The sequence below is a fragment of the Mangifera indica genome, unplaced genomic scaffold, assembly GCF_011075055.1.
Source record: "Mangifera indica cultivar Alphonso unplaced genomic scaffold, CATAS_Mindica_2.1 Un_0036, whole genome shotgun sequence".
Taxonomy (NCBI): Eukaryota; Viridiplantae; Streptophyta; class Magnoliopsida; order Sapindales; family Anacardiaceae; genus Mangifera; species Mangifera indica.
The window spans coordinates 112,929-122,981 of NW_025401128.1; the positions used below are offsets into that span (position 1 = coordinate 112,929).

Here is a 10,053-nt window from a genome sequence, read left to right on the forward strand (position 1 = left end):
CAACTATGCATGAAGAAGTACACGCTTGTGCATACAAAACCTAGGAAGTTACAATTGTTTTTTTGACGATTAAGTGTAGGATTAGTGTCAACTACTAAGGATGTATATATTAGGTGATCGGGAAGCCCGTACGCCAAATCTAAATGACCATATGTAGGGTATAATGATAGAAATATCCCTATAAAATATATAGGTTGAAAAAGATAAGTTTTTAAATATATAGTAGGTTGGATTCATATGCATGCATGTGCATACCTATAAACAAAGTCACGGTGAGTTAAATGATGAGAGAGACCATGTGTATTGAAAAGAAAAGGCACACTTGTGCATTTGACCATGCATTCTTCTGCATCATATGTATAAGATATACGCCCATGAGGGATAGGCCATACATAAAGAAATAGACGTATGCTCGTATACCTGAAAGTATATGCCCGTGCATAATATTAAAAGAATACAAGAAGATTTTTTTAAAGTAATTATTAATGTTTCACAAGTGTGACAAAAGTTCGAACCCAAACCTTTATCCTAAAAGTTTTAATACTTTACCCTGGAAGTTAGAAGAACTAGACTAAATGTTCATTGGGTTGTTCCAAGATATAGTACAAACTTCTTGGGTACGTAGGAGTGCTCAATATGCCTGAGAGAGAAATAATGTTAGGGTACTAGCTATGAGTAAGGTGAAAGCAAAGATAAGACTGAGATGATCATTTGGCTTGAGATGTATGCATGGTAGACATATAGACCTGGCCACGGGCCGGTTTGGCCCTTGAATCGGACCGAAATCGACTCGGATAAACCCGGAACCGGAACCGAAACCGGTAGACCCGGAACCGGACTGAATCGGAATCGAAACCGTGGCTCTACGGTTCGGTTTCGGTTCACATAAATTGAAACCGTGGAACCGCCGGTTCACACCGGTTTATGAACCGGCGGTTTACTGTGCTGAACCGAAAAAAATTTGAAAATTTTTTGAAAATTTTTTGATTTTGATTTTAATTTTATTTAAAAAGGCAATGGTTCCCTGCGCAGGGAACCGTTGCCTTTTGAAGGAAATTTGCAGGGGACCGTTGGTCCCCTGCAATTTTTTGGAATTTCAATTCACCCCCCCTATTTCTAATTTTTTTCAAAATTTTTTTTTTCTATATATACCCCTTTAAATTCTATTCTCTCAAATCTCAATCTCTCTACTCTCTCACTCAATCCTTCAAACTCTCATTCTCATTCTTTAAACTCTTAATATTCTCTCAATCTTTCAATTCAATTAAATTTTCTTAAATTTAATTAAATTCTTTCTTAATTTTTTATTAATTTCAATTTCAATTTTTTTTATACAATTCATAATTAATTATAGAATTTATTTCTATAATTAATTTTATTTATTATCTTTTATAATTAATCATATAATTTATTTATATAATTAATTTTATTTATTATCAAAAAATGGCAAGTAGTGGAAATTCTTCCGGTTCACGAAGATTTGGTCAATATTCACATATATTAAATGTGAATGAAAATCAATTTATAGATGATTTTCATTCACAAGAAAGTGAAAACCAATATGAAGAGGTGGAGCAACAACAACAACATCAACAACAGATGGAGATGGAATAACAATCTCCAAAAATTCCTACATTCGATATTTTCAAAATTCATTTCAAGAAAATACAAAACGAAGATGGTAATTTTGATGTTGCTTGCAATTATTGTAGGCAAATTTACAAATTCAAACAAGGAGGTGGATACGGGACATTCAAAAGGCACTTGGAGTCAAAGCATCCGAAAAAAATGGGACAAAGCCGAGGCCAAACACAAATAACCGGGTATGGTTCTTCTACACACAAATCTTTATTTATATATAGTGATAATAAAAGTAAAGAAGAATTTGCAAAAATGGTAGCAATAGATCATTTAGCATTTAGTTTTGGTGAAAATTTAGGTTTTAATAATTATTGTAAAACTGCATTAAATCCTGCATATAAAACTATTCCAAGAAATACATTAAAAGAACATTATTTAGTTTATATAAAAAACAAAAAAAAGAGTTAATTCAATTTTTTACAAATTTTAATAGACGTGTATCTCTATGTAGTGATATTTGGAGTGACCATTGGCAAGTTCACTCTTATATGGGTATAACTTGTCATTGGATAGATGATGATTTTTTATTACAAAAAAGAATTTTATCATTTAGGGTGTTTGATGAGCGACATACGGCTGATAATATTTATAGAATAATTAAAGGAATATTAGAAGAATATAAATTACTTTATAAAATTTTTTCAATTTCATTTGATAATGCACGTTCAAATACTGCCTCAATAAATAATTTAATTGATATTTGCAGACCTAATTTAGGTGGTAGATTTTTTCATATTAGATGTGCATGTCATGTGTTAAATTTATGTGTACAAGATGGTTTAGAATGTCTTAATAATTTTATTAGTCCAATAAAAATAGCAATTTCATATTTATGGACACATCCCCAAATTATGAAAGAATGGGGTAAATTTTGTAAACAACATAATAAAAGATTTCCTAAAGATGTGCCGACTCGTTGGAATTCAACATATGAATTACTCAACGAGTCATTTGATTATAAGGATTTATTATGCTCATTTATTTCACTAAATGTGCCACAAATTATAGTATATCCCCAACATTGGGATATTTGTTCAAAAATTTTAAATGTATTAAAAAATTTTAATAATGCAACATATACTTTAAGTGGGGTTTATTATCCCACTTCTCATTTATTTTTAAATGAAGCTGTTAATATTATTGGAGCTTTACAAGAAGTCGAACAAGATATTATTTTATAAGAAGCTGTTTCTTTAATGAAAACAAAATGGTTAAATTACTATAAAATAATTCCAGAACTTTTCTTGTTGCATGTTTTTTTGATCCTAGATTTAAATTAGATGGTGTCACAGATTATTTGACATTATATTATGAATGTTTGCAATTAGATGAAGTTAATATTCCATTAACTATAACTAATATTATGAATTTAATTAAAGAAATTTATGCTGAATATGCATTAATTTATGGTGGTTCTTCTTCCTCTCTACCACCTATTGCCCCATCATCAACCCAAAATATGAGTTATGGTGATCGTATTATGATGCAAAGGGGCAAAAGACCAAGAGGAACATTAGGCTCCACCTCGGAGCTTGATATTTATTTAACTACTATTTTTGAGTTTGGTGACAACAATATAGGTAAAGACTTTCCAGTTTTATAATGGTGGAGTCGACACGCATCAACTTTTCCAATATTGACAGCTATTGCTAAACAAGTTCTAGCAGCACCGGTATCAACTGTCGTAGTAGAACAAGCTTTTAGTCAAGGGGGTAATATATTGGATGAGAGACGATCAAGTTTGGCTCCCGAATCTATTGAAGCTCAAGTATGCGTGCACGATTGGACAAGAGCCGAATTACGACAACAAGAAATAAAAGTGGACTTCAATGAAGAATCGCTTGATTTAACTACGGATAGTTCGATGACGACGGGAAATAATACTCAAGATAGTGGAGGTGAATGATAAGGTAAGGGGGTACTGTCAGCTATTAGATATGCAAAGGTAAGAGAACTACGTAGGCTTTGATTCTTCTAAACCCCAAGAAGATACGTAGGAAGCTTAATTGAAAAATTAAGTCCAAGCCTTTCTTTTAAATTTCAATTATTGTAATTAATAATTTAAAAATTAAATCAAGATCATGTATTAGAATTGACGGTTCAATATCGGTTTCGAATCGAAACCATCGGTTCCGAACCGAAACCGTCGGTTCCGAACCGAAACCGTCGGTTCCGAACCGAAACTGTCGGTTCCGAACCGGGGCCATGAACCGGAACCGGCGGTTCCGAACCGTGGACGAACCGTCCTGTTACGGTTTTGGTTCAGGGTCTTTATATTTTCGAACTGTGAATCGGCGGTTTCGAACCGAAACCGGCGGTTCATGAACCGTGGCCAGGTCTATAGACATATCTTAGGATTGTTATGAAGGGGCATCGTGAGTTTATACTTTGTACATTACTCATAGTAGGACATTACACTTATAATAGGATTCCTTGCTCGCAATAGAGCCTAGTTACAATTCAATAGTCTATAGTGGTGTAGACGGGTAGACTACAACTACAAAAACAACATTTAATGGCATTTTTATTAGATTTAGTGGAATTTATAAATGTCACTAATATTTTTACTAGCATTTGTCTAAGTGTCATTGAATCCAATGTCGCTATAAGTTTTAGCGGCACTTGTTTGCAATACCAGTGTAAATACACAATAATTGGTAGTAAAAGGTTGATGATATTGTGGCAAATCTTTATGGCATTTAGAAGTGCCACTAAATTTAATTCTTCTTTTTCAAAAGTTAATTAATATACGTTTTAACCATATTTACAATTGCTATTAAAGAGTGATTATTATAATTTATATCAGCATTTGCAATTGTCATTAAAGACTAACTTTCGTAATTCATACTAGTATTTGTAATCGTCGTTAAAAATAACTTTAATAATTTATGATGGCATGGACAATTGTCATTAAAGACTATTATAATTTGCACAGAGATTTGAAATTGTTCATTAAAGAGCAACTATCATAGTTTATATCAATATTTGTAGTTATCATTAAAAACTAAAAAATATCCTCTTCCCACTAATTATTAATAGTTTTAATGACAATTGTAAATGTCACAAAACTATACAATGAATCTCTAGATTCAAATTTCAGTTTTTTATTATAAATAACAAAATTACACAATGTCAAAAACATACATGAAATTTTAAGTTTTTCTCTAAAACATATATATAACTCCTTAATTGAATTTTTGTCTAATAAAAAACAAAAACATATAACTCTCAAGTCTACTAAATTCTAATGATTGATGAAATTTAGCTCCAAATGATGAATCAATTCATATTAGGTAACCGAAAAAAAGAAAGAAAGAGAAAACAATTAGAAACAAAAATGTATTAGTAGTAGCTAAAAATTATAGAAAAATAATAATTGAGCAACGAAAAATCTTACAGCAACCTCTTTTAATTGGCAACCCTTAATTTTGTCTTTTATCATCTCCAACTACAAAACAAAAGACTAAAGGTGTCAATTGGGTCAAGCCAACCCATAACTTGGCCCAAAGCACGGGAAAATGACTCGACTGACTATTGTAGAGTGTTGGGCTTGACCCATGGGTCTACTCGACCTGACCCATTATTGTTGCAACATTTAAAAAAAATAAAAATAATTTAGATGAAAAGTAGTAGAGGCTAAGCAAAAGTCGACCAGTAGCCATTTAGTGTAGCCATTTAGTTTTTTTTTCTCTTATTATCCTCTATAAACAACCAAACCCCTTTCTTCCTTTTCCAAATTTCATTTACACAACTCACACTCTCAATCTCTCAGTCTTACATTATTCTCAATTTCATTTTCTCTCATTAACTCTCATTTTGAAACTATCTGAATTCACAAATAATAATTTTCTGTATTTATAATTTTCATTTCAATTTTTTCAATAAAAAATATTTAAGAAATGGATCCACAATTAAATGAATTTAATCTATTTGAATATTATCATATTGACATAGATGACATTAATGATGATGCACAATATGGAATAGGTAAAGTACCAACTGGTTAAAGTGGTACAATGATGGGTTCAATAGAGAGTAAAAGAAAGCAAAAGTTAATAGTGTGTGATTACTTCAATTGAATATAGGAAACAATTGAAGGAAAAGTAATTTACCAAGCAGTCTGTAAACATTGCAAGTCATGTTTGGCATGTGCAAGTATGAGTGGCACGGGGTATCTTCGCTGACATATTAGTGATTATTGCAAAAAAAATTCCACACGACCTTAGAAGGCAAAAAAAAAAAAAAATTGCCTTCACCCGATCACAATCTATTGGTCCTGACGCCAATTTACCAGAAGGTCTGAGTAGTTCCAAACGCATAGGAGAAATGTCAACTTCCACGTATGATCAAATGAAGATTTGAGAATACATGACCAGATATGTTATTGCTTCTAATCAACCTTCTAGTTATGTGGAAGATGAAATCTTAGAATGAATGCTGCAGAATAGTGGTCAACCTACATTTAGCAATTCCTATGTTAGCTCTTAGGTCAGACATTCATAAAAATTATGAATTAATAAAATTAAAAATGATTGGAGAATTTAAAAATTTTAATAGTGTTATTTTGATAAGTTTTGATTTATGAACAACTACAAATCAAGATATAGGTTGCATATGCGCAACTGCTCATTTCTTAATTTTGATTTACAGTTGTGAAAAAATTAATATATTTAGAAATTTATAATATCCACATGATGGTATTATAGTTTATTATACATTAGCAAATATTTTGAGTAATGTAAAATTAATAATTATATTTTTATAAATACTTTAGATAATGTCAAAAATAATAATAAAGTTATTGAATTGATGAATGATTATTTATCTCTTCCATTTAATGAAAAAAAAATTTTATTTTAGGTGTGCATATCATGTTATTAATTTAATACCTCAAGATAGTTTGAGCATGACTAAAGAGCATATACACACAATTAGACATATTATCGAATTCATCATCTCCATTACAAATACAAACATATAATGAATTACGTAAATCAATGAGGGATGCAAAAAATTAAAAATAGATGTTAAAATTAGATGAAATTAAACATATCTCATGTTGAAAGCGTGCAACGGGTGTGAAATTTCTATAACACGGTTCTTCAACACTCAACCAAAAGATTTGCAAATTGTTATTTTTTGACAGATTATAATTGGAGGATTGCTATGACTCTAATAAACATTTTAAAACCATTGAAGATAGCCACAAACTATTGCTCAGTTGTGTTTTATCTAATAACTTGTTCAATTTTGTATAGTATGGTAGAAATCAGTTATATTTTTAAAGAATTTAGGTATCATAATATTTTTCAAAAATATATCTAAATAAATTGAACAAAAATTTAAAAAATATTAGAATAAAATTTTTTTACTTTATGTCGTTGCCACTATCTTTTATCATAGGACAAAAACATTAGAACTAAAAAATTTATTTGATGTTATTAACGATAATTTATTAATTACCAATGCTAATTGCATAGATGATGTTACCCAAATTATAATGGAACTGTATAACATTTATGAACAAAAATATGAAAGAGTTAGACAAAGTTCAAAAACAGAGGTAAGTTTTACTAGTTTAGAAAAAAAAAAAGTTATATATAAGGTCGCTCTTATGCAAAGGTAAAGAGACTGCGGGTCAGATTACAAATTATGGTGAATTTAATAGTTATATCAGTATTGACCATTATCCAGAAATTGTTTAATGATATGGTCTTGAGAAATTAAATGTTTTGGCATAGTGGAAAGAAAAGATGAAAACTTTTCTTATGCTTGCCACCATGGCCCAAGATTTACTTACCCTTCTAATTTACTTTTAGTGCATCAAAATTCACTTTTAGTATAGGTGAATACGTGCTAGATGATAGACAATCTAATTTACGTCCAAATATAGTCGAGATAATCATGTGCATGAAGGATTGTGTCAAAACTGAATTCAAATTACAAAATCAGGTCATTAAAGATATCTTTGAAGAATTCAAAAGTCTTGACATTGAAGATGAGTAGATAGATGATATATATATATTATTGTATTTATTTTTGTAATTGTATAATATGTAAATTAATTTATTTGTAATATGTTTTAACATTTTCCATGATTTAACTACGGTATTCCTTCGCTACAAGTAAAGGGTTATCACTAAAATATTCAGGATACTGTCATCAGTTTTAATAATTGGAAATGGTTTAGAAAACACAGTTTAAAAAAATTAATTAAACACATTTTTTTTTTAATTTTGGGCTAGCCTAGTGCTGTAGGGTTTGATTTGACCTTATATATATGGGGTCTTACACTTTTTATGGGCCAACCAGACCAGTAAAGCCTGTAATTATGCAGGCCTTAATCTTACCCCAACCCATGGGCCTGGCCAGAACCGGCTCAACCCACTGTCACCTTTGCAAAAGTCTAATTTAGCCAAGATTAGTTTACCTTTCAATGAAATTTATGAAAAGAACCCATATGATTTCCATTAATTCCATGGACACTTAGACCACAGAGATAGCAAGATAGTCCTGAAGAAAGACAACAGGCATGATGACAAAATCATTAACATGAAAAATACTATGTTTTCACCATAGCTAAATCTCACATATGAAGAAAACCCATGAGAAACTGAGAATTAATTGGGACCCATAAATAGGTAACACAACACAGTTAAATCACCAACAGTTGATTATCCCTCAATTTTTTAACAACATTTTAATTGACTTCAAACAAGGGCATTCAATAGAAAATAGATTATAATGTAGTTGACTTCAATCATGAAACAAGACATTTATTAGTTTCATATCCTCCTCAGCCAAATCCGGGAAGACCTGTAAATTGACATCCCAATTGTTATTCGTATAATGATTAAAACCAATTCCGTATTTACAATTAATAAATGTGTATTATACATAATTTGTACCTTGTAAAAGGATAACTAAGATTTCTGTGTACTGTCAAATTGATACTTATTTACTATTATTCAAGAGTTGGGATGGATATTAAGACCCAATAAACTGATTAAAGCATAATTCGAGAAACGTTCTCCGACATGAGTTCCTGAAGCTACAGAGATATCACTAACAGATTTCAAATGGCAACATCATTACGACAAGACCCTTCTAGATAGAAGCTTTCAGTTGGTTGATTTCCTTAGTGAAACCGATTTATTCTGTATCCAACCATGTCATGAAAGCAAGCTGGTAAATTCAGCTTGGTACTATGCAATTTTTTTCCATTGCTCAATAATTAAACAAGAAATAGATATAGATATCTACCTGCTGCCTTTGCTTTACAGGTAGCTTAGAGAGGACATCTTTTTCCAACTCTGGATCATGACTTTCGCCTTCATCAAATTGTGCAATTCTTTATGGTTATCGGCTCCTTGATACATTCCAAATATTCCCTGGGAACAACAATGGTAATAAATCCACATGGTAACCCAACAGTAAGACAGATAAAGCAGGTTCTAACAAAAATAAAATCTAGAAATCACATTAAATCTCATCTACAATCAGAACCTGAACAATATTGAAATAGGTAAGTTTGAGTAGACAGTGTACAGGTATCTCAACGAACCAAAAAAGAAATATAATGATGACAATACCAAGCAATGTAAATTTGAAAGACAAAAGATGAAGCATTAAAGAGTATTACAAAACCTAACTAAACGAAATTGAACGATAAATGAAATGAATAGTAGGTGTGAGACCTTAATGGCGACAACAGAACCGTAAAAGGAGCGCTCGGTGGCGTTACAGGGAAGTCTTCTGACTTAAATAGAATTCTCATCGTTGATTGTCATTTGCAGTTACAAGAAATGCGACTCCCCTGCAATCACAACCAGAATCAGAACATCTCAATAATAGGAGCATATAAGGTCCATGCACGTATCCATCCAAAGCACACACATAACTTGTCGAATAATGAGTGGTTGGCCAACAAATTGGGATTTGGTGGAGTGAGAATTGAATGTTGGGTTGAATTTGGGTTAGGCTTGAATTAGCTTAGGCATTATATACAAATGATGTGTTCTGAAACAGAGTAAAACAATCTTATACTTGGTATACTATAACGAATAGGTTTACCCTTAACATCTATTATGGACTTTATCAGATTCAAACTGTAATGACATATTCAAACTATAAATTCAAGTTAATCTCGAGCACAATCACATTGAACATCTTTTGATTTCAGTTTCAAAAATAAGCTTACATTTTTTGTTTGAGTTCAGTTCTATTAGGTTTGGGTCCACCTGTGATGGTCAACTTGATCCGGTTTACTTTAACTATCAAAGACAGTTAATGTGGAAGTTATTTGATAGTTGGACTTTTATTTAAAGTTTAAAATTGTCTTCCTTCAGTGAAAAAAAAAACATAATTTTTATAGAAGAGTTTTTACTCTTCCTCTTCTCCACACACACAACC

General features: G+C 31.1%; 1 long non-coding RNA gene across 1 annotated transcript; it reads right to left on the reverse strand.

Annotated features, from left to right (window-relative positions):
* Window positions 1-8,234: 8,234 nt before the first annotated feature.
* Window positions 8,235-9,461, reverse strand: LOC123206428. The gene is made up of 3 exons (XR_006500020.1): window positions 9,339-9,461; window positions 8,905-9,032; window positions 8,235-8,457 (listed from the first exon to the last, which is right to left on the reverse strand). It is a non-coding gene; the product is annotated as an uncharacterized LOC123206428 (long non-coding RNA).
* Between the last annotated feature and the right edge of the window lie 592 nt (window positions 9,462-10,053).